This window comes from Ruditapes philippinarum, unplaced genomic scaffold, assembly GCF_026571515.1.
Source record: "Ruditapes philippinarum isolate M1 unplaced genomic scaffold, ASM2657151v2 ctg2181_1_1_1_1, whole genome shotgun sequence".
Classification (NCBI taxonomy): domain Eukaryota; kingdom Metazoa; phylum Mollusca; class Bivalvia; order Venerida; family Veneridae; genus Ruditapes; species Ruditapes philippinarum.
The window spans coordinates 167,606-190,227 of record NW_026855723.1 but is presented as its reverse complement, the minus strand read 5'-3'; the positions used below and the strand labels follow the sequence as shown (position 1 = coordinate 190,227).

At 33.4% G+C, this 22,622-nt stretch overlaps 1 long non-coding RNA gene across 1 annotated transcript; it reads left to right on the top strand.

The window, feature by feature from the left end:
* Positions 1–851: 851 nt before the first annotated feature.
* LOC132744205 (uncharacterized) lies at positions 852–7,552 on the top strand. Its single transcript, XR_009627671.1, has 3 exons — positions 852–1,071; positions 5,691–5,826; positions 7,164–7,552. It is a non-coding gene; the product is annotated as an uncharacterized LOC132744205 (long non-coding RNA).
* Positions 7,553–22,622: the final 15,070 nt, after the last annotated feature.

The following is a 22,622-nucleotide window of genomic DNA, read 5'->3' as shown; positions in this document are numbered from 1 at the left end:
TTGTTTTGATGATTTCTATGTCAAGTTAGAATATGGCTCGTCTGGGGTCAAAAACTAGGTAACACAGCCCAAATATGGAAAAGCTTGTTCACACTCGAATGGTCACATTTTTAACTCGATTGTCATCAAACTTGAACAGGATGCTTGACTAGTTAATTGCTGGAGTTTGAAAACATGGGTCATCTCTGATAAAAACTAGATCACTGGAGCTAAAAGTAGAAAATTATTGTTAACTTTCTAGTGGCTACTGTTACACTAACTATATCTGGTCTTAACTTTCCTTCAATAATATTGCTATGTATCTCTTAAATATACATGTACATTAAAAGTATTGGATTTTCTTTTTTCTTGGGATTAAACATTATTTTTACAACCACATATTAAAGATAACATCAAGATTTTAGAACATTTAAGTAAATTAAAATTATTTTTCCCCATTCTCTAGAATTAATCTATGTGATGGTCAATTGATGTGATATGGTGTATAATGCTAGCTGTGTACAGCGATTTTTTCCCCTGAATTGTGAATGGGTCCGGTACCATAAAAATTGTGAAAAAAAGCGTCGTTTCTTAACAAATTGTGAATTTTTTACTTAAGATTGTGAATATCTTATTAAGCAGTAAGAACATATAATTTGTGACTGACTTAAACGTACTTAATGTCTAAAGCTTTACTGTTACGAGCCATTTTGAATGATGTTTACAGAAATTGCCAGACACTTGTTTCGGTATTGATTCGTCCCTAGAAGTTTCGTATTTAAATAATATGAAAATTTAAAGGGCGAATGCAACAGAAATCATTGTCGGTTAAACGCATTTTAAGATAAACAAAGCACAACAGGCAAAATTTTGAGGTATATTTAGTCTCCAATATCGAGCAAGAGACCGTGGTCTCTTCTTGGTCACATGACATCGAAGGGACGCAACCGATGTAAAGTTAAAGCTACTCTTCAAATAGGAGGAGTTCACATTGAAAATGTAAATGTGGAAAATGCAAAATAAATAATTAAGAACCAGTTTTTAATATTTGACGTTACATGATATGAAATAACATCTTCTTTCAGGGTTTTGGTAAATAATGTTTTGCGTGTACTCGTATTTTTTAATACTTAATCTGAGACGGAAGATAGTCCCTTCTTTCTTCTTCTTCCAAATTATATAGGCCTATATACTGGCCACCTTCAACTAACTGAAGTTTACTGCCAGGTTAATGCGCAAGACAAATCCCAGATTTAATTATGGAGCAACAATGCGACCAATGCCCCATGTTTTGAAATGTAGATCTGATATATGAAACCAGACTGTCCTAGTGGTCTCAACTGGTCTCGTGTACCACATCTCATTTATGATATATGAGACCAGACTGTTCTTGGAGAAGTGGGACTCAACTGGTCTCATGAACCACATCTGATATTTGAGACAAGATTGTTCTAGATGAAGTGGGAATCAACTGGTCTCATGTTCCGCATCTGATTTATGAGACCAGACTGTTCTAGGTGAAGTGGGACTCAACTGGTCTCATGCACCACATCTGATATTTGAGACAAGATTGTTCTAGGTGAAGTGGGAATCAACTGGTCTCATGTTCCGCATCTGATTTATGAGACCAGACTGTTCTAGTTGAAGTGGGACTCAACTGGTCTCATATTACACATCTGATATATGAGACCAGACTGTTCTAGCTAAAGTGGGACTCAACTGGTCTCATGTACCACATCTGATATATGAGACCAGATTGTTTTCTAGGTGAAGAGGGTCTCAACTGGTCTCATGTCCCACATCTGATATATGAGACCAGACTGTTCTAGCTAAAGTTGGACTCAACTGGTCTCATGGCCCACATCTGATATATGAGACCAGACTGTTCTAGCTAAAGTGGGACTCAACTGGTCTCATGTACCACATCTGATATATGAGACCAGATTGTTCTAGGTGAAGAGGGTCTCAACTGGTCTCATGTCCTACATCTGATATATGAGACCAGGCTGTTCTAGCTAAAGTGGGACTCAACTGGTCTCATGTTACACATCTGATATATAAGACCAGACTGTTCTAGGTGAAGTGCGACTCAACTGGTCTCATGTACAACATCTGATATATGAGACCAGACTGTTCTAGCTAAAGTGGGACTCAACTGGTCTCCTGTACCACATCTGATATATGAGACCAGACTGTTCTATGTGAAGTGCGACTCAACTGGTCTCATGTACAACATCTGATATATGAGACCAGACTGTTCTAGCTAAAGTGGGACTCAACTGGTCTCATGTTACACATCTGATATATGAGACCAGACTGTCCTAGGTGAAGAGGGTGTCAACTGGTCTCATGTACCACATCTGATACATGTATATGAGACCTGACTGTTGTAGGTGACGTGCGACTCAACTGGTCTCATGTACCACATCTGATTTATGAACTAGACTGTTCTAGGTGAAGTGGGACTCAACTGGTCTCATGTTACACATCTGATATATGAGACCAGACTGTCCTAGGTGAAGAGGGTCTCAACTGGTCTCATGTACCACATCTGATATATGAGACCAGACTGTTCTATCTAAAGTAAGACTCAACTGGTCTCATGTTACACATCTGATATATGAGACCAGACTGTTCTAGGTGAGGTGGGACTCAACTGGTCTCATGTACCACATCTGATATATGAGACCAGACTGTTCTAGGTGAGGTGGGACTCAACTGGTCTCATGTACCACATCTGATATATGCGACCAGACTGTTCTAGTTGAAATGGGACTCAACTGGTCTCATGTTACACATCTGATATATGAGACCAGACTGTTCTAGCTAAAAGTGGAACTCAACTGGTCTCATGTACGACATCTGATATATGCGACCAGAGTGTTCTAGTTGAAGTGGGACTCAACTGGTCTCATGTTACACATCTGATATATGAGACCAGACTGTTCTAGCTTAAAGTGGAACTCAACTGGTCTCATGTACCACATCTGATATATACGACCAGATTGTTTTAGTTGAAGTGGGACTCAACTGGTCTCATGTTACACATCTGATATATGAGACCAGATTGTTCTAGCTAAAGTGGGACTCAACTGGTCTCATGTTCTGCATCTGATATATGAGACCAGAACTGTCCTAGGTTAAGTGGGACTCAACTGGTCTCATGTACCACATCTGATATATGAGACCAGACTGTTCTAGCTAAAGTAAGACTCAACTGGTCTCATGTTACACATCTGATATATGAGACCAGACTGTTCTAGCTAAAGCGGGTCTCAACTGGTCTCATGTACTGCATCTGATTTATAAGACCAGACTGTCCTAGCTAAAGTGGGACTCAACTGGTTTCATGTACCACATCTGATATATGAGACCAGACTGTTCTGGCTAAAGTGGGACTCAACTGGTCTCATGTACCACATCTGATATATGAGACCAGACTGTTCTAGGTGAAGAGGGTCTCAACTGGTCTCATGTACCACATCTTATATATGAGACTAGACTGTTCTAGGTAAAGTGGGACTCAACTGGTCTCATGTACCACATCTGATATATGAGACCAGACTGTTCTAGTTGAAGTGGGACTCAAACTGGTCTCATGTTACACATCTGATATATGAGACCAGACTGTTCTAGTTGAAGTGGGTCTCAACTGGTCTCATGTACCACATCTGATATATGAGACCAGACTGTTCTAGGTGAAGTGGGTCTCAACTGGTCTCATGTACCACATCTGATATATGAGACCAGACTGTTCTAGTTGAAGTGGGTCTCAACTGGTCTCATGTACCACATCTGATATATGAGACCAGACTGTTCTAGTTGAAGTGGGACTCAACTGGTCTCATGTTACACATCTGATATATGAGAACCAGACTGTTCTAGTTAAAGTGGGACTCAACTGGTCTCATGTACCACATCTGATATATGAGACCAGACTGTTCTAGCTAAAGTGTGACTCAACTGGTCTCATGTTACACATCTGATATATGAAACCAGACTGTTCTAGGTGAAGAGGGACTCAACTGGTCTCATGTACCACATCTGATATATGAGACCAGACTGTTCTAGCTAAAGTGGGACTCAACTGGTCTCATGTACCACATCTGATATATGAGACCAGACTGTTCTAGGTGAAGTGGGACTCAACTGGTCTCATGTACCACATCTGATATATGAGACCAGACTGTTCTATCTAAAGTAAGACTCAACTGGTCTCATGTTACACATCTGATATATGGGACCAGACTGTTTTAGGTGAGGTGGGACTCAACTGGTCTCATGTACCACATCTGATATATGAGACCAGACTGTTCTAGCTAAAGTGGGACTCAACTGGTCTCATGTACCACATCTGATATATGCGACCAGACTGTTCTAGTTGAAGTGGGACTCAACTGGTCTCATGTTACACATCTGATATATGAGACCAGACTGTTCTAGCTAAAGTGGAACTCAACTGGTCTCATGTACCACATCTGATATATACGACCAGACTGTTTTAGTTGAAGTGGGACTCAACTGGTCTCATGTTACACATCTGATATATGAGACCAGACTGTTCTAGCTAAAGTGGGACTCAACTGGTCTCATGTACCACATCTGATATATGAGACCAGACTGTTCTAGGTGCAGTGGGACTCAACTGGCCTCATGTACCACATCTGATATATGAGACCAGATTGTTCTAGGTAAAGTCGAACTCATCTGGTCTCATGTACCACATCTGATTTATGAGACCAGACTGTTCTAGGTGAAGTGGGACTCAACTGGTCTCATGTACCACATCTGATATATGCGACCAGACTGTTCTAGGTGCAGTGGGACTCAACTGGCCTCATGTACCACATCTGATATATAAGACCAGACTGTTCTAGGTGAAGTGGGTCTCAACTGGTCTCATGTTTCACATCTGATATATGAGACCAGATTGTTCTAGGTAAATTGTTCTAGGGGCCCAAACAGGACATTTTTTCACTATTTGAGGCCTTAAAGAAGGGGGAGGGGTCGAAAGTGCGTTGTTTCGCTTATATATGAGGTACAGGCTATATAATAAGATTTATTATAATGGAATACTAGTTTTATGTACATTCGTTGAATGAGGGTTTGTACTGTCTTTAAAAAATGGAAATAATGCTTGAAAGTACTTGAATTTGGTTTTCTCTGAAAAATGCTTAATAAGTGCATGACAATGTTCATAGTTTAGCATCTTTATTTCAAGAGGTATCTCCTCTTCAAGAATCTTGCTTTAAAAAAATTTATATTGGTTGTTTAAAGATTTACCTTCAGAGTGTCTTTTAGTCAGTCTGTCTGTTCCGTCCTAAAAACTTTTTTCTGAGATCACTTTTAAACTTTTCCAAAAACTTTACTTAAATATAGAAAATTTTAAATATTAGTAATACATATTCATCCTGAGAAAATTGGATCATTTGATTATCTGTTGTAGATACAACATTTCCTTCTAAGTAGGGAAACTGAACACATTACTATGATACAAACAAACAAAGAACTCAAGAGATTTAAGTTCATTCATGTCATTCATTTACTGGTAAAATTGAATGGTCAGTGGCCCTTCAGAATGTTCTTTGGGTTTTTACTGGAAGAGTACTTATGGATTGCTTGCAATTCTATGATAATTGCTTTATTCTTAAATCATCCATGTTTACCATATAGTCAATCACTTTTTCTTACAAATATCTCTTGTTTTCCAGTGTTCTACAGACCCTGCCAAGATTGTGGTGCTGCAGCAGTATTTGAAGGACAATCAAAATGTCTGCTCAATCTTGGCACATATCTTGTTGGTTATGATGTTTTGAGGTCCTACATGCATAGCTTTCTTCATGGGAGGTGAGTGACTAAGTGCAGTGCATTGTGTAATAAATAAATGTCTGTATCTTTAAAATATTTGTGAACTTGATTTCATTTTATTCAACCCAAACGTAAAATACGTAGAGCCTTTAATATATATATGCAATTGTTTGCTTTGGCTATGGTTATTTTTATTTGGTAGGTTAAGTAGTGTTGCTTAGTTATAGACATCTTAGATTAAACCTGGCGACAATGAGTTGGATGGCATCCAATGATACCCCTGCAATTAAGCAGATAATACTTCATGCCATGAAAATGATTTATAGATATCTTTTCTCCTTGCATGAAGGGGGACCAGGAACCAAAAACTCTTTAAGTTAAATTTTAAAGCAACACGCCTCCAGATTCATGTTAATTTTCATAAAAATTTTGGAATTGTATTTAAAAGTAAAATATTGTGAGGTGAACAAGTAAAGCAATTTACATATTACAATCGGCACTTACAATCCAAGGAAACTACCAAAAAGTGCAAAAACAACCTTTACTGCAAAAGTAACGCAGTAGAAATCAAATATATGATAAAATACTGCAAAAGCAGTTTTAAACAGCCTATAGCATGTAAATATCCTTTGGATCTTGAATGTTTTCACCTTTTTTTGAAATTTTAGTATACCATATTTTTCTAAATATTGATTTTTTTGGCTCATCTGGAGGCGTGCAGCTTTAATATACAATGTTTAATTGAACTTTTAATGTAATTGAACTAATTATTCAAAATAACTTTACAGTTTTAAATGGAGTAATGATAATTGCATGGTTTAGACCATTAAGTGGGACAATGTAAGATGTAGCAAGTATACACTCATTCATTAACATTTACAAATTTGGTCTCAAACAGAATATTATCATATAAATGTATCTACCTAACAGGGCAGAGATCACCACAGTCAGTGTCTTCAGGCATATGGCCAGAGATGAGCTCACTGTCATCTCTATGATTTTTTTGTTAATTCATCCACTTCCTTGCAGATGTACTTTTTCCCGTTGGGATACGTTTTTATTTTGAATGTATCTTTGGTCATTGAATACATGTTTTCATTTGCTCTTCTGCAAAAGTAGAGGCGGATGTTCATTTGAACCCGATTCAGTAGTCCTGTCTGAGTATTTGGAGAAGACACTGTGATACAATTTCACGAGATCACTGTCTTCAATTTTAGGATAATGGTCGACAGACCCTTTTCCAGATCTTTTAATTTCAGACTGTGCTGCCTTGTACGCTTCATTAGCAACTGCGAATTCAGGGCTACTTATTATGTCAAAAGGTTTACTGTGTGGTGGTAATATGATAATATGGTGATATGCCTTCTTCATTTCAGCTACTCTGAGCGAACTTTTTTTGAAGATGCTACCACAAGACATCTCCTGAAGCGTTTCACAGCAGATTCAGCTCGTGGGGTTAAGTTAACACCTCTAAGTGAATCCAATAAACATAAGCTTCTGTCATCAGTGGAGAAAGTTTCTAAGTTTCTTTATAAATGTGATTACAATTTGTAATGGACAATTTTCCTGTTTTCTTGTATTTGAATGTGAACTTCATTACAACAATGTTTATACACATTAACTTACAAGAAAAGAGATCAATATCCCTATTCAGGTAAGCGATTTCAGGGCCATCATGGTCCTCATGTTGATGTCAAGTGATTAAAATTAACATGATTTTGGCTTTGTGTAGCATTTATAGTTAAATATTTATTTCCGTTTTTGTGCTAAGAATTTCGCTTATATATAAGAGAAGGTGATTAAAATACCACCATAGACATATAAGTCTCAATATCGTATGTGCCTTGTTAATGTCTTGGAGCCCTTTATTTGGAAGTATTTATATTATTGTTTTATGAGTGATGCCGTTTACTGGATAGTTGCATGCGTATTTGCTCATTTCTCTGTACCAATAAATATATGCCTTGACTACAAAGTGTTGTTGTTGTTGTATAAATATATATACTATTTTGAAATATCAATGCCATCTTCTTGAATGTAAATCTGTTAGTTTTTAGCTCGGCTATAGAAATATATCGAGAGCTGTTCTACTCACCCTGTCGTCGGCGTCAAATTTTAAATAATTATCGTATCGGTTTCATATTATCCTAAACAGTTCTAGTTTAGCCCAGGCTTTCCAGAAAAGTAATAGCAGTATCTTTAAGAGCATACTATAGACATGACTTTTTAAGAATTTAATTTTACGCTTTATATCAATGTTACAAAAAAGACGAGCATAAGTAAGTAAATGAATACAAGGTAAACAAAATGCTTTTATACACGCGCATCTTTCAAAATAAAAGACATTGTTGCATCAACTAAATCCTTAGCTATTCAAGGGATATAGTTCTTACATATATATGACTTTTATAGTGTGTGTTAACATACTCAAAATTTCAATTTAACAGTTATTGAATGATAAAAATGATTGTGCCTGTCCATAAAATAAATATGCACTGATTGAATAGCAAACACGGGTGACTATGATCAGACAGTACGGGTGTGTAAAAGGTAAAATTCCGCAAGAAATACAAACCAAATTATAGTTCAACTATTTTGAAAAGACAAATTGATGTATTCGTTCAAAACATAAGTCTGGTCTCTTAAGTCACTTTTTACATGAAGAGACCATGTGCCAAAAAATATAAAAATTCAGTTTACATTTATACCACTATGATGAAAATTACAAAATAACCGCAATAAATACAAACCAAATTATAGTTTAACTATTTTGGAAAGACAAATTGATGTGCTCGTTCAAAACATATAAGTCTGGTCTCTTCAGTCGCTTTTTACATGAAGAGACCATGTGCCAAAAAATATAAATTTTCAGTTTACATTTATACCACTATGATGAAAATTACAAAAAATACGTAAGAAAAACAAACCAAATTATAGTTCAAGTATTTTGAAAAGACAAATTGATGTATTCGTTCAAAACATAAGTCTGGTCTCTTCAGTCACTTTTTACATGAAGAGACCGTGTGCCAAAAATATAAAAATTCAGTTTACATTTATACCACTATGATGAAAATTACAAAAAATACGTAAGAAATACAAACCAAATTATAGTTCAACTATTTTGAAAAGACAAATTGATGTATTCGTTCAAAACATAAGTCTGGTCTCTTCAGTCACTTTTTACATGAAGAGACCATGTGCCAAAAAATATAAAAATTCAGTTTACATTTATACCACTATGATGAAAATTACAAAAAATACGTAAGAAAAACAAACCAAATTATAGTTTAACTATTTTGAAAAGACAAATTGATGTATTCGTTCAAAACATAAGTCTGGTCTCTTCAGTCACTTTTTACATGAAGAGACCATGTGCCAAAAAATATAAAAATTCAGTTTACATTTATACCACTATGATGAAAATTACAAAAAATACGTAAGAAAAACAAACCAAATTATAGTTTAACTATTTTGAAAAGACAAATTGATGTATTCGTTCAAAACATAAGTCTGGTCTCTTCAGTCACTTTTTACTTGAAGAGACCGTGTGCCAAAAAATATATAATTTACATTTACATTTATACCACTATGATGAAAATTACAAAAAATACGTAAGAAATACAAACCAAATTATAGTTCAACTATTTTGAAAAGACAAATTGATGTATTCGTTCAAAACATAAGTCTGGTCTCTTCAGTCACTTTTATAATGGTCTCTTCAGGAAGAGACAGTGTGCTACATAGTATAAAATGTCAGTATACATTTATACCTGTATAATAAAAAATACGTAAAATACGTAAGAAAAAAATAGAATTACAACTGATTAATTAATGTTGTTTTCGTTCGAAGATACCGTTCGCCGAAAAAGTCACAATAAATTGAAGTCAGTATGATAAAAATATGTTAGAAATACAAACAAAAGAAAATTGAAACTGTTATGGCAAAAGCCAAGTTAATGTTTTTCCTCTTATAATAATTGCAACGATCATATGTTTGAGAGTAAAAATGTCCTTTGTATGTGTTTAATGATGTAAAAAGATTACTCGTTCTAACGTGCTTAAAACCAAAATACTAGTATGTCTGATTGATTAGGTGAAGTACTTATATTATAAAAGTACACACATATATTGTCAAAAAGAAAATCGACGTTTTCGTTCGTCTGTATGATGTGATTATCAATCGTTTTTCGTCATAAACAATCTTTATGATACGTTTTAAATAGCCACTAAAAGTATTATAAATTAAATGCAAAAATCTTTGTGACAAGAAAAAGGGAAGTATCCTTTGACAAGAGCAATATTTATTCTGATCCTCTTCGGTCATCTGTTAACTGGCCGCGTGTAGTCATATATATTATTAGTTATAAAAAATGACAGGTCATATGGTCCTATATGAACGGTTGTTTGGATACATGACCGACCAGCTAGGCGGATTTATAATACAGCCACGGATTTATATTACGTAATATAAATCTGTGATACAGCCAGCATCTTTTTAAGAAAAGAAAGTGAGATTCCTTCATAAATTGACAGCAGCCGTGTCTACAATTCAATAGAATTCTCACGATAATCATGACAATTTTTTTGATTTCCTCAGCTGACATTTATGGTGCTTTGAAATAGCTGAACAACAGATTTTACCTTTTCCCGAGTTACCCGAGGCAATGATGCTTACTTGTTGTAACCCTTATAGCTGTTGTGTCAACAAACAGTCTGTCTTTCAAGCTTAAGCGAGTTTTACGGCCAACATACCTTTCGTAGTCCCTGCCTTCTTTGTGTCTTCAGTATTCACACCGTAAGATAGTTAGAAGATAAGGTACGGCCCTATTATAATGAATGATACAGATAGTTTTGCGTATTAAACCAGAAACACAAATCCAGGAGTTTCCAATTACATGACATATCCATCATAACCAAGCAGAACCACACTACTTTGATGGTTTTATCCGATTTCAAATGCACCAACTATGTTTCTTTTTTTTTTTTTTTTTTTTTTTTTTTTTTTTTTTTTTGGGGGGGGGGGGGTACTACGTCACATCGACACAGTATAGGTCATATCGCGACGTTCCAGCTTTACTGGTGGAGGAAGACCTCAGGTGCCCTTCCGTGCATTATTTCAGGCACGAACGGGCACCTGAGTAGAACCACCGACGTTCCGTAAGCTAGCTGGATAGCTTCCTCACATGAAAGAATCCAAAGTCCCTATCGGGATTCGAACCCACAGCGGTGAGGGACAAGTGGTTTGAATTCAACGACCTTAGCCACTCGGCCACGGACGCCCCTACCAACTATGTGAAAGGCTACGAAAAGTGAAGTATTTTCTGTGATTCAGACAGAACGACACACTTGTGTATAGCAAATCAAATACAATCCATATGATACTATTCCAATATCACTTCTCATCTTCATGGGCAACAGATTATATTTTTACATGTATAACATGATTAATGCTCTAGAACTTAGCTACAAAATTAACACAAACCAAACAAAAAACAAAAACAGTTTCGTAAACACTGAAATTTTATTACTATTAAAGCTAACAATTATAATACAGGTATTCAATGCATCAAAATATAATCAATCGACCCTTACAAACATTTGATTTAGTTTTATGTCGGTTTTATTCTGCCCCAACAATATCAATTTCTTCTAAGAGCCCGGTTTGAACCTGGTGATGCTTCCCGAATAGGTTTTTGACACAGGAAAGTACACCTCTTGTAGTTACAGATTACAGAGTTATGTCCCTGGACAAAGTTCAAAGTGCATTAATTCCAGAATAAGGCAAGGCAGAGTAACTGTTCTTCAAATAAATGAGACCTATTGATCAACAATGTTTCTTGTTGACACCCGTTATGGAGTTATGTACATGACAAAGTTTTAAATGTAAAAATGAACAAAGGGCAAAAACTCCAAAATAAGGCAAGGCAGTTACGTTTCTTGTGCACTGCGCATATACCTATTGAGATCTATGTACCTACAAAGTTTCATGTTGAAATCTCTTATAATTATAGAGTGATGTCTCAGACATGACCTTTCTAAAAGGGGAGATAATTCAATTACATGGCTAACCAGTTAGGGTTTTTTCGCAATGCACTTCAACCCAATGAGATCTACATACAAAGTTTCATGTTGATATCCCTAATAATTTTAGAGTTATGTTCTGGAAAAAGTGTAAAAAATGAACGAAGGGCAATAACTCCAAATTAAGGCATGGCAGAGTAACGTTTTCTGTGTACTGCACAGCTACCCACTGGAATCTATCTAATAGTTTAAGAGTTATGTCCAGTACAACATTTTTCTAAAAGGAAAGATAATTCAAAAACAGGGCTGAGAAGAGTTATGATTCTTTTGCACTGCACTTCCACCCAATGAGATCTATCTCACAAAGTTTTATGTTGATATCTTTTATAATTTTAGAGTAATGTTCCGGCCAAAGTTCTAAGTGTAAAAATAAACAAACTGCGAAATTAGGTACGGCAGAGTTACAGTTCTTGTGCACTGCACTCTGCCTTGATGTCCTCTACCACTGCGTGAAGTTTAAACAAATTATCTCTTAGTGTTTAAGTTATGTTTCGGACAAGACAACGGTGGGGCAAGACAGACAGACAAGGCGGCGACTATACGCTCTCCTTTTGGGGAGCATAAAAAATAGTGCCTCTCTCCAATTTACAAAAGACCATATTGAAAACAAGAGCGATCAGTGATCACTTGTGTCGCCTCATGATGGCCAATTTCATGTTGGGACAAGTTTTGTGACAGACGGACAGACAGTGCACAACTAGACTTTGTACTGATCATTCCTGTAAAGTTTGGATAAAATTGCACCAGTAGTTTATGAGGAGTAGTCCGGACAAGCTTTTGTGTATCTGGCAACACACAGAAACAAGAGCCACCGCCGGGCGGGGGCAACGCTCGACTTTTTACTTTTTCTAAACGCAAACATAGAAAGGTTTGAACATATATATTGATGTTTCCTTTTTATAAATTTAGTTGGTCTGTTTTGTCACATTAGTTTTGTTTATATATTTTGTATATATATGAATAGAAACATTAAGCATATTTCTAAAAATAGCAACAGTACGCAATTTCTAAAAATAGCAACAATGACACAATTTCTAAAAATAGCAAAAATGACGCAATTTCTAAAAATAGAAAAAAATGACGCAATTTCTAAAACTAGAAACAATGACGCAATTTCTAAAAATAGAAAAAAAAGACGCAATTTCTAAAAATAGCACCAATGACGCAATTTCTAAAAATAGAAAAAAATGACGCAATTACTAAAAATAGCAACAATGACGCAATTTCTAAAAATAGAAAAAAAATGACGCAATTTCTAAAAATAGAAAAAAATGACGCAATTACTAAAAATAGCAACAATGACGCAATTTCTAAAAATAGAAAAAATGACGCAATTTCTAAAAATAGAACAAAAATGACGCAAATTCTAAAAATAGCAACAATGACACAATTTCTAAAAATAGAAAAAATGACGCAATTTCTAAAAATAGGAAAAAATGACGCAAATTCTAAAAATAGAAAAACATGACGCAATTTCTAAAAATAGAAAAACATGACGCAATTTCTAAAAATAGAAAAAATGACGCAATTTCTAAAAATAGAAAAACATGACGCAATTTCTAAAAATAGAAAAAAAATGAAGCAATTTCTAAAAATAGAAAAAATGACGCAATTTCTAAAAATAGAAACAATGACGCAATTTCTAAAAATAGAACAAAAATGACAAAATTTCTAAAAATAGAAAAAAATGACGCAATTTCTAAAAAATAGCAACAATGACGCAATTTCTAAAAATAGAAAAAAAAGACGCAAATTCTAAAAATAGCAACAATGACGCAATTTCTAAAAATAGAATAAATGACGCAATTTCTAAAAATAGAAAAACATGACGCAATTATATACATGTATATATATGTATATATATATATATATATATATATATATATATATATATATATATATATATATATATATATATATATCTATATATGTATATATATATATATATATATATATATATATATATATATATATTAAGAGGATATTTTTTTCGTTTGCGTGAAATATGATATATATTTTCACGAAAAATGATAAAATGCCACATATTTTCACGAGCCGGTACGGCGAGTGAAAATATGTTGCATTTTATCATGTTGAGTGAAAATATATACCATATTTCACGAAAAACGAAAAAATAACCTATTTATTTAATTTCATTATCAAAGAAAATGGTAACGAATTACCTTGCTTACTATCAACTACAATTGTACATCGCGCAGTAATTTATGCGTAAGCACGCGCTGTTTTGGCGCTACATTGTGACGTCATGTAAACAACTTTTTAAACGTCTGTACAGCGTTAATTACTGAATTAAAGATATTGGTGTTCGGATTAATTTTCTTAGTTAGACCATTTTCTATCATGCTAGATAGTTTTCAAAACAATATTCAAGAAAAAGTTGTTTTGTATTTATCAAGAATTTTCAAACAAAAACGGCGAAAGAAAGTCCCTTGAAATAAATATGAGTTTTGACTCCGCCCACCTTCATATTTATATTTCATATTTATTTTTAAAAAATATGAAATATATTTGACTGATATAGCACCATATTTCATGGGTAAAATTAAATAAATATATATATATATATATATATATATATATATATATATATATATATATATATATATATATATATATATATATATATATATATATACATGCATATATATATTTATATATATATATATATATATACCTGCATATATGTATATATATACACACACACATTTATATATATATTTATATATAATACATATACTATACATACACACACACCGATAAATGCACAATCTGAGAAAAATTCAGTAATATAACCTTCAAGGTCAAGGTCATTAAAGAGCCCAAGCAATTTGGGTTTGATAAACAACAAGGTCTGGTCCTTAAGAATGTTCTGTTATAATATGAAGTTTATCCTTCAAAAATAGCAAAGTTACAGTCAGTTACTGCCAAAACAATGAAAATTTCAATAATTTGACCTTCAAAGGCAATGTCATTAATGAGTGAAGGTCAAGGTCAACAGTTATCTTTGAAGATTATTATGTTCAAGTTTGAAGACAATCCATTCAAAAATAACAAAGTTACAGCCAATAATAGCCAAAAAAATGAAAATTTCAATAATTTGACCTTCAAAGTCAAGGTCATTGATGAGTGAATGTCAAGGTCTGACTGGTTATTTTTAAGGGATATCCTTGAAGATTATTATGTTCAAGTTTGAAGACAATCCATTCAAAAATAACAAAGTAACAGCCAATAACAGCATGAACAAGCAAAAATTGGACTTTAAACCTTGAAGGTCAAGGTCATTTATGGATGAAGGTCAAGGTTAGTGTGGTCTACTGAAAGGTCTTGTCCCAAGGGTTTTTGTGGCCAAGTATGAAGACAATACACCAAGAAATAAAAAAGTTATGATCCAGGTACAAGTTTTCGGACGGCAACGGCAACGGCAACGGAGACGGCAACGGCAACGGCAACGCCGACCTGACTATAACAATACCTCTACTTTTTTTTTCAAAAAAAAAAAAAGTCGAGCTAAAAAACCACAAATCATCTTTTACATACAGTTTAATAGAAGATAATGGTGATCTAGACCAAATAATTATCCATCATATATGTAGATACTAAATCTCTCAAAACAAATAGAACCTTTCTGTTCCTTTAGGTATTCAAACTCTGGATTTCAATGATTTTTATCAACATTGGAAACCTGCTATTTCTTATAGGTATTAGTTTAAAATAAATAATATTACAAAGATAAATTCATTTAAAAAGACAATGTTTTAAACATGGCACTACATAATAAAAAAGGAACAGGATTTACGAAATTATAAATAACCATGTCAAATGTATCAACAACTTCACAAATGAGTTGAAATAAAATGATATGTACTTTGTGCTTCTTTAGTAGTAACACGGTATGACATAGGTAGATAATGATCCAACAAAGTAAACAATATTTCAATTATCACAGTAAATGCACAATAATATAATAATAGACACACTAATAATAGGGAAAAAAATAAACAACTTAAAACAAGCCTATAAAAATGATAATTAAAAAAACAACAACAATTAACAATACACACACAAAGTTATCTATATTTGAAAAGAATGAAAAGTGTTTGTAAAACTAAATGTATTTCAAAACTTATTTACCATGTATTTTTGTCTTAACATTTTCTAATGTAAAATAAGAATTGAAATTTTCTCTCCATCTTTAATATCAATCATTAAGATTCTGAACCTATCATTTATTAAACATTTGTTTCTTAGAGTCAATTTTTAATTCGATCTGTCACTCCTGTTTTTCAAATTAAATGACTGTACATCTCCATTTATACATTCATAACTTTCATTACTAACTAACTACAGCAATTTTGAAACGTAAATTATATGTCTAAAGACATTTTTCTAAAATTTGAATTTTTTTTTTAAAGAAACAATGGGTTATAACTCAAAAATACATTTTTAGACTTTGAATATATAAAATAAGATCATTCAAGCACAATAAACCAGATAATTCAAGGTCATTTTTGAGTCAACATCCACAAGTTGACTTAATGATTGAGCAACTTTTGAGAATAAGCAAACATAGGCCCACAAATTGTACAATGGACTCAGCACACCTTTTGTTGTCCATGTGGTATATAAATATGGTTCATTAAAACCATTTCAGCAAGAAGTTAGTTTATGTCTTCTTTCATCATCAATACTTTTAACAGCACCTATCAATAAAAGAATACAAAAGAAAAGATTTAGAAAATGGAAAATAAATGGACTAATATGAAACAGTGATTAAACATGGCACATGAAGATCTTTGCAAGTAGAAAGATATAAAATGTTGTAAGATACTATGCTATAATATTTGTTAACATAAATTCCAAGATCAAGGGGAATAATTCTAGAAATAGTCATGCTAGAGTTATGGACCTTGTCAACAACATTTGTGTAATGATAAGAAATATATATTTGAAGTTTGAAGTAGATACCTTAAAAAGTAAAGAAGTTATTATATTTCTTAAAGAAAATCCTAAGTTCAAAAGAGAGATAAATCTGTAAATATTGCTTCAAGAGTTATGAACATTGTCACATAAAATGTAATTGATGATAAGGAATAAGTATTTGAAGTTTGAGGTAGATATCTTTAAAAATAAAAAAGTTATAATAAAAAATAACATTTTTCTAGTAAAAAAATCTAAGTTTATGGGGAGATAATTCTTGCAATATTGGTGCTAGAGTTATGAACCTTGTCACACAAGATGTGGATGATGATAACGTAAAATATATTTGAAGTATGAAGTTGATCCCTTTAGAAATAAATAAATAACAGTAAAAAATAATATTTTTTGAGGAAAATTCTAAGTTCAAGGGGAGATAAATCTGAAAATATTGGTGCTAGAGTTATGAACCTTGTCACATAAGATGGGGATGATGATAAGGTTACATATATTTGAATAATGGTTTAAAGCTATTCGATGATTGCTATCTGAAGAAAGAAGCGAGAAATGTGAAATAATATGTCATAAAAGTAGCAAAATGTAAAGAAAGTAGTAATTTGACTTCCATACAAAATACTAAATCGCTATAACTGTATTATTGCGAACAAGCAAAAGAAGAAACAGATTGTTCACGTAATTGGCCAATTGGCTGATGAGTTACTTTTTTCGAAACTTTAAAATAAACCAAAAATAAAAAACTTTAGAGAAATAAAATAAAAGCATTTATTAAAGAAGTAATAGTTAAAAATAACATTTTTTATGGAAAAAATGTCAGTTCATGAGGAAATAATTCTTGAAATATTGGTGCCAGAGTTAATAAGATGTGCTTGATGATAAGAAACATATGTTTGAAGTTTGAAGTTGATCACTGATGAAAAAAAGCAGAAAGAGTAAAAAATAATATATTTTTTAGGAAATTAAAGTTCAATGAGGGATAATTCAAAAAGCATTTCTTCTCAAGTTATGAACCTTGTCACAAAAGATGTGGTTGATAATGAATAATACATATTTGAAGTATGAAGATAATGAAGTATGAAGAAATGACAAAGTTATATTAAAAAATATTTTACTGCACCATAACTTTAATATGAAATCTAGTTCCTACGCTGGGCAAGTAGGACAGCACTCCATATACTTCGTACAGTCAAGCTAAAATAGTATATTCCTTTTTTTCCAATTTATTTAAATGTTCAGAAGGCATAAAATAATTTTTGTTCAATTAATGAAATAACAAATATCTGCTAAGGGTTATATAGGTGATATAGGTATCTCAGTAGAATTAAGGCAAACAAAAGAGCACTGATATAAGTAAAACAAAAATTGGAGAAAAATTCATCTGAGTGACTAGAAAACTTACAAAAACTGAAATGTATCCAGTTTTATTTGCACACTTTGGACATCCTGGCACAATGCCATATTGTTGTTGAAGGCTCTCAATCAGCTTCATTAAAGAATTTGTACCCAGCTTCTTACCATCTACATAACATTAAAAAAGAAAAGCAAAACATTTATGAAACAAGAGCGATCAGTAATCACATGTTGTCGCCTGCAAATGATGGCAAATTTTTCATGTTGGGACAAAATTTTTTGTGGACAGAGGACTGAAGACAGACAGTGCAGCAACTAGACTTTGTAACTGATTCATTCCTGTAAAAAGTTTGGAAAAATTGCACCAAGTAGTTTTGGGAATTTAGTCCGGACAAGCTTTTGCGTATCTGGCACACACAGAAAAAAAAACCCTTTTTATCAAAAGGGCCAATAACTCCGCCAAAAAAATCATTCAAAGATTTACCGAGAAACCCGTGCAATATGTGCAAGACTTGAGATACAGATCAATCCTGTAAAGTTTTCATTGAAAATTGATTAGTGGTATAAAGAGAAGTAGTGCTGGAAAACTTTAAAAATAAAAATTATAAAAGGCCATAAATCAAACAAAAATCATTGAACCGAAAAATGCTGACAGATATGCACACTAGTACTTGGTCTAACTGATCATTCCTGTAAAGGTTTGGGATTTGAAATTGCACCAGTAGTTTATAAGGAGTAGTCCGGACAAGCTTTTGTGTATCTGGCACACACAGAAAAAGAAAACCTTGTTTATCAAAGGGCCATAACTTCCCGGCCAAAATCATTAAACCCCCGGGGGAAAACCCTGGAATAGGCGAAAGATTGGTACAAAATCAATCCTGTAAATTTTTTCTTTGGGAAAGGCATTAGGGAAAGAGAAGAGCCCGGAAAAATTTTAAATTTAAAAAAATTTTTTAAAGGGGCCAAAACTCGACAAAACAATTAAACCGGAAAAATCCTGAAAATATGCACAATAGACTTGGTACTGATCATTCCTGAAAATTTGGGTGAAAATTGCACCATTTATTTTATGAGGATTGGGAAAAAATTTTTGGTGACGGCCCGGACGGACAAAAAGGGGCAGACAGACAAAACCCCGGAGCGGAAGAAAACAGACGACGGAGAAGTGTTTCCCATTTCCCCAAATAGGGCCGAAAGAGGCGAAAAAAAAATTTTCAAAATACTGTTAACCCATCATCAGGTTATTTTACTTTCCCTTAAAAATAAAAGGGGAACTATGTTTAGGTTCCAACGCTAAACAGTTAGCGCTTCTTTACACTATTTTTGTATAAGCTTTATGACATCAAAGTCAAAAATTATATGCGCGGGGTGCAATTCCATATTTATGGAGTCGAAAATCAGCACGGGTGTGTGATACAGATCAATATCCTAAGATCAAAATGCAGGAAACACAAGAACTTCCATTTGTAAGGTATGACATAAAATATAATGGATTGCAATAAGAATAAATTAAAATTGTCAATCATTAATCATCAATTTTCCTTGAGGCCAAATACAATACAATAATATATCCCAATGTGTCACAATTTTGCTAAATGAATGTATGCTGCTTTAACATTATAGTTCGTAATTGATTTTGGGTTTTTTATGAATACATCTACCTGGAACCTCTTTGATTCACTGATTGGAAAGCTATGCCAGTAGGTTTCTCCAAACCATGCAGGGCAATTTCTGTCTGATACAATTTCGCCTTCCACTTTTATCTAAGTTTAAAACGTAGGCATAGGGATGGTCCTGAATGCAACAACTGCATAACATTGCTAAAAATTAATCAATTAAAGTTGAAATTGGTCAATATACTTTTAAACTAGGCTGTAGGATTTAGAACAAGGGGCATTATGGTCCTGGGATTGCTTACCGCTGCTCAGGAAAATATATAAGCTCTAAGACAAATTGCTGAAGGTCCAACAGGGAATCCTGAAACATTTCAATTTTTAAAAATTTTTAATGTATCAACTAGAAATCATTCCATGGTAATTTCAACAGAGTGCATGTAAAGGCACTCTTCTTGTGAAGATAGTCAAAACCACAAAGTGTTTTAAGAGAAGGATTGTTGTTTATTAACACATTATAAAAAGGCAGAAATTGAAAACATATGCCATTAAAAAAAGTTACCTCCAAGTAAGTTTTAGAAAATTTACAAAATTTAAACCCACTGCCAAATTCATCCAAAAACAATACACATGCAAAACTTCCAATTCATTTTTTAGTAAATTTCTGTATGATATTATAAATCATGTACCTTAAACAAACCCAAATTTTCTTTTATATACATAAGAAATCCCAATGATAATAAGTATAAATTTAATATACAAAATTGATAAAGAATTTTTATGGAACCCCGCAACAGTTTACAATTATCTAAAATGTCCACATTTTTGATTTAAAAACATGTTTAAACAAGAATTTCCCTTTTATGAAAGTTCTTAAAATGTGCCCTCGAAAATATTTTCATCAATTAAAAATTCCTTTTGGGCACTTTAATAATAAAATTTTAGCATTCACTAAAAAAGCCCGTTTTGGGGAAAAAAAAAAACCCTCCCTTTTAAAAAAACTTAAAAGCCAAATAAGATTTTTTTTTTCCATAATACCATCAAAGAAAATTAACAGTCACCATAGTGCCATAGCACTATGTAGAACTTCATATGTGTATATGTTTCAACAAACAGAGGGATGGACAATCCACACCTATATGCTTCCTCTTCAAGAAAGCAAACAAAAAAGTGTATTTTAACTTTCATGGATGCTCACATTCAACTCATAAACTTATTTCAATTTAATCTGTAACAGACAACCAACCTTCAGTCTCACGATAGCTGTGATTCAAAACAGCTTCTTTGTAGGCAGTCTGGAACTTCAGTCTTTAAAGCGAAGTTAGTCCTTAACTCTGTTAGGACCTGAAGTTGGTAAATATACACTTTATGAAATTTGCTGAATGAAATCTTAAAATTTAGTATTGGATATGATTGTTATCTTAAATGATAAATACACAAAAAAAAATAGGTACGTTTGAATTTTTTTTGATAATATGATTGTAAGTACCACTTACTGAATAAACGTTTAAAGATTTTAAAAAAAATGGAATAAATCAGTGGTTACCTGTACTTGTACTATCTTTATCCAGTAACCGCTCCAAAAACAAAAGGTTCATTTGACTTGTTTTTTCCCTTGTATTAGCAATCTGAAATAAATACATGATAATTACATTTAATTAGATATAGGGTTTAGAGGTACAAAGTCAGACAATAATGGATACTCCCCCTTTATCGCCACTGTTTGTAAGTATACAAGGGCCTGGGATAATTAAAACATGAAATTGTATAAACTCCCTAACCCTTATGATGAGGGATTGTAAAAAACAAGATTAAATTATAAATAGATTAACAAGTAAAATAATAACAAAAGTATAGGCTATGAATCATTTTTGCTAAAGAGTAAAAGGTTTTACCTTCAAGGGAAAATGATTATTTCATTTTAAGAAAAGTATTTGCTATTTCAGAAAATTTTATTCATTTCAAATTTTTCCATAAGGTCTGGCAGCGGCTAATACAGAGCACTGCTACAGTTTTTTACTATGAAACATAAGTGTCATATATTAGATGTGGTACATGAGACCAGTTGAGTCCACTTCACCTAGGACAGTCTGGTCATATAAATCAGATGTGGTACATGAGAGACCAGTTCAGACCTCTTCACCTACAACAGTCTGGTCTCATATATCAGATGTGGTAACATGAGACCAGTTGAGACCATCTTCATCTAGAACAGTCTGGTTCATGTATCAGATGTGGTAAATTGAGACCCGTTGAGACCTCTTCAACCTAGAACAGTCTGGTCTCATATATCAGATGTGGTACATGAGACGGCAGTTTGAGTCCCACTTCACCTAGGACAGTCTGGTCTCATATATCAGATGCAGAACATGAGACGCAGTTGAGCTCCAACTTCAACCTAGAACAGTCTGGTCTCATAAATCAGATGTGGTACATGAGACCCTCTTCACCTAGGACAGTCTGGTCTCATAAATCATATGCGGAACATTAGACCAGTTGAGTCCCACTTCAGCTAGAACAGTCTGGTCTCATATATCAGATGTGGTACAAATGAGACCAGTTGAGTCCAACTTTAAGCTAGAACTGTCTGGTCTCATATAATCAGATATGGTACATGAGACCAGTTGAGTCCACTTTAGCTAGAACAGTCTGGTCTCATATATCAGATGGTGTAACATGAGAACCAAGTTGAAACCCATTTCACCTAGGGCAGTCTGGTCCATATATCAGATGTGGTACATGAGACGAGTTGAGTTCCACTTCACCTAGAACGGTCTGGTCTCATATATCAGATTTGGTAGCATATGAAAGTTGAGTCCCACTTCACGTAGGACAGTC